The following is a 4,094-nucleotide window of genomic DNA, read 5'->3' as shown; positions in this document are numbered from 1 at the left end:
GACTGGAGAAAGGAAGAATGTCACAAGTGAAGCACACCCTCTCTACTGTAACGCAACTTTGTGAAGGAGGGGAGGGGACATCAACACGTCGTACGTTGATAAATAAATGCCCTTTGCATCAAAAGTTATTAAAAGAAATAGAAGTATGCTGTAAAAGAAATGAAGTATGCTTTATGTATTTGTGCTATAGTGACAACCAAAAGCAAACGTTTTAACTCTTTCTTAATCTTGTTGATATATAATTGATTTTCGGCTTTTCATTTGCCACCCTCAATGTCCCTGTCAGAAAAATTCGTACTTGCAAAACATGACTGAACTTGTTCTGGTTTTATTTATAAAACAATTATGGCATGCACGAGATATGCTGCAACAATAATATTATTTCCATATTTGAAATTACCAGCGTTTCATTTATTAAGAATTTTTAATTGCTTTTGCAATAATTGTGTAATTGTCATTTATACTTTATGCTTTCTTGAGCAATCTTTGCAGCTTCGATTTAAATTTTGTGAAATATTTGTTACATTAGCAATACGAAACTGGGCAATTCATCAAGATGATTTTTTAATAGTTAAGTGGTTAGCTATTTTATTGGTCGAAGAAGCAGAGCACGGTCGTTGTCTAACTAGTAACATATGTGCTTGCTTAAACGCAGCTGAAATATGACATGAAAACGCAAGATTGTGCAAGAATATTTAATTTTCCATTTACGTCAACAATATTTTTATTTTGATGAAATGTCAATTACGGACCATGTTCTTTATTGATGAGGGAAGTTTCTTTTCTCATTTTTTTCTCAGTGAGTTTGTGTGGTTTTGTTGAACTGGATTATCAATTTCATTTTCACGGCGTTGAGTGGAAAATCCGACGTTCCAGAAAAATGTTTGTGATATGGAAATACTTTGACGAATTTAAAAATGGGCTCGGCTAAATCCACAGGCGGTGTAGCTATTGACTCTTGATCGTAGGCAACAATACTTTTGTCTCGTTGACGGAAAGGAGTTTCAGGCCAGCGTGTAACAGGAGTTTCAGACCAGTGTGTGACAGGAGTTTCAGACCAGTGTGTGACAGGAGTTTCAGGCCAGCGTGTGACCGCTGACATTTTTGATGAATCATCGCTTAGTGTCAACGTGTAACCCAACATGAACAGAATTCCACCAATCAAAAGAAAGGATACGCCGAAATCAGGAAGATGGTCTTCGAGCATAGCTATCCAACTTATTGAGTTTTGACAGAAATTCTTGAGGATTTTCATAAGCGGAAAGGTGCATTGTAAAACGCACAAAGGAAAAATATTTCCCACCGTTTCTGTTAAAGTAGGCTCCGCCTTTTTAGGAGTAAACCAGCGCTGGAACCAGCCTTTTGGAGTCTATTGAAATGGTTTACATCATTATATACGGCCAGAGAATATTATCATAAATAGTAGTTATATTGTTATTACTGTAGTATGAACACCTTGTGAGCATTTATAAATATGTTTCTTAGTGATAATCATCACTTTTACTTTGCTTCTAGTAAACATGTTAACTTGGTTTTGTGGTAAAACATTTCGTTGAATGAAAACGGTACCTCTTTCGTTTGTGTCATTTGCCTAGTCATCCATCGTGAAATGTATCCAGTTCGTATGAGGCAAACTAAAGCTCCAAGAAGAATAAGATCACGACCAAATCTTGTTATCTTTGTTTTAAAGTTGAGATTTTGTTTGGAGTCTGGTAATTCTAATGCATATCTGTGTCTGCTCATTTTCCGATGGTTTGTTGAAGGTTCTAAGCTGGTTCATTTGTCCGCTTCTCTTTCTTCTTTATTACGTCATAATCACTTTAATTAATGCGCACTCGAACACCAGTTTGCACATTTTGCAGTTCTGAAACTTTTTCATTTTATTGCGTTAATTGAATGAAAATTGCATCCTATTGACCTCATAATTCCACCCGAAGAAGTGTGGGTAAGTTACATGAAAAAGTGCAATCTTTTTCTTGACAAAAAATAAGCAATTAGGCTGTGAAATAAGCAAAATCGATTTCAGAAAAAAGACATAGACAATCAACTGGAGTTGGAGCTGTGTTTCTTAAGAAATTATTTCACCCCAATTTGTGTTTGTTCATTATTTAGCAATCTGTTGAGAGCAAATTTTAATAATTTATAATATTAGTGCCATGGTTACGGAAAGCATCGATTTACGTATATAATCGACTTCTTTAATAGACAATTTGATTTGGAAATAATCATTCCTTTTTTCTTTCTGCAGTAGACCCATACCACGTCTTGTTTGGCAGAATATTGAACGATCTTTATGTGTATTTTATGAAACTTTGATCAAACATGATCAAACTTCTTGGTTAAAGCGTTAGATTAACACCTGGACATTTTGTGAGAAAGAATAGCATAAAAGAACAATATTCTTCCAAGTTTCCGTAGATCCTGCTCTAAACGTTTGATGATAGCGTGGACATTTCAGATAGTAAGAATATCATAAAAAGAACAGTAGGTATTCTTCTTTCAAAAAAGCAAAAAATTTGGTGCTTTTACAGTGTTAAACGATGTTGCTTAATTTGATTGAGAAATCATTTTAAACGAGACGTAATTTAGATTTTATGACTATTTAAATAATCAATTAAAATTTCCGTGTGAGATTCATGAACTGTTACATTCACGAAATATTTATTGCATCATTCAAAAGACATTTTTTAAACATTAAAGACGAAGACAAGAGCATCAAAGCATTAAAGAAGACAAGAAAAAACATACTCAATAATATGTTTGTTGACAGTCGTTGTCGTGGCGACATGCAAGCTGTTGATTTGCAGAAATGAATGACAAACCAGTGTTATATGTCTCCGCTCGTCACTCGTCTTCATATCTTTTCAAACGTACGATAAACTCACTTTCAAATCACGTAAAATTGTTGAAGAATGTAAGGACCCCGAAACAGCGTATTCTTTAATCGCTCGCTGCGACACGTTTTTGCTGTATCTGAACACAGAACTGTGTAGAAATTTGTTCTCTCTTTACGAACTTGGTGTCGCATTAGTACTTGGGATACCTGTCATAGTTATCCGGGACAAGATACTGAAAGTTACAGATATTGTCATTCCTAAACATTTCCGTGAAACTAGATTGCTCATTCCTGATTGCAAAAAGAGCACATATCAAACTTGCGATGCTTTTGGGACAAGAAAAGAATCCCCGCTCTCTCTAGCGGATGTTTTAAGCTGTAGCTACGAAAATTCACTGGTTTTATCACCAAAACTACATATTTCTATTACATCTTTACTAGTGGACAAAATCACGAATCTATCACGTGACGTAAAAAAAGTTAAAGGAAAAAGTCGAAAGACAAATCACGACCATTCAGAGTCATTGGCCAAACATAAGGCCACTTTCGAAGGAAGCTCTTGTTTTCCAGCCATAAGATTTACTGTCCCACATCGCTCCTTGTTTCCGTCAAACAGAAGCAAAAAATTAAAAACAATATCTTTGCACACAGAAAACAAATTCGTCAAATTGCCGGCCAGTGGTCTAGAAGACAAAAGTCGAAATGAAAACGTTTCAAAAGTTTATACGAGCAATAATAAAGAAAAGAAGATATTTGAAATGAATAATGAAAAGTCATCTATTCGTGCAAAACAGGGAAAGAGTGATCTTGCAGCAAGTTTAAAATCAAAGATAGACGACGATGCGATTGTTTTGACAGATGATTTCTACCACTCAAAAGAATATGATGGTGAACGATGTACTCCACTTCCAAGTCCCATAAGAATGCGCAGTTTATACTATCCTACTGCATTGCCAGTGTATCCAATGGAAAAGTGTTTTCCACCATTTCAAATTGAAAAACTGCATTTCAATCGACATGCTGTAAAAATTTCGAAAAGTGATAAGTTCCCATCAATAGTACGACGAAGAATTATTCGAAAAGAGTAGTAATTTTGAGTGTTTTTAAGGTAGGATCCAGTTTTATAACAAGTCATCTTGGTGTCAGCCTTGAACTACTTTTACTGGTGCCCGCTATAAAAAAGGAGAGATCAGTTCATATAACATTGGAAGAAACTGAGTGCTAAACCATTCTTTTTGTGTTTATTATGTAAATTAAA

Source organism: Xenia sp. Carnegie-2017, unplaced genomic scaffold (genome assembly GCF_021976095.1).
Source record: "Xenia sp. Carnegie-2017 unplaced genomic scaffold, XeniaSp_v1 HiC_scaffold_20, whole genome shotgun sequence".
Lineage (NCBI taxonomy): Eukaryota > Metazoa > Cnidaria > Anthozoa > Malacalcyonacea > Xeniidae > Xenia > Xenia sp. Carnegie-2017.
Note: the sequence above shows the minus strand (reverse complement) of the source record.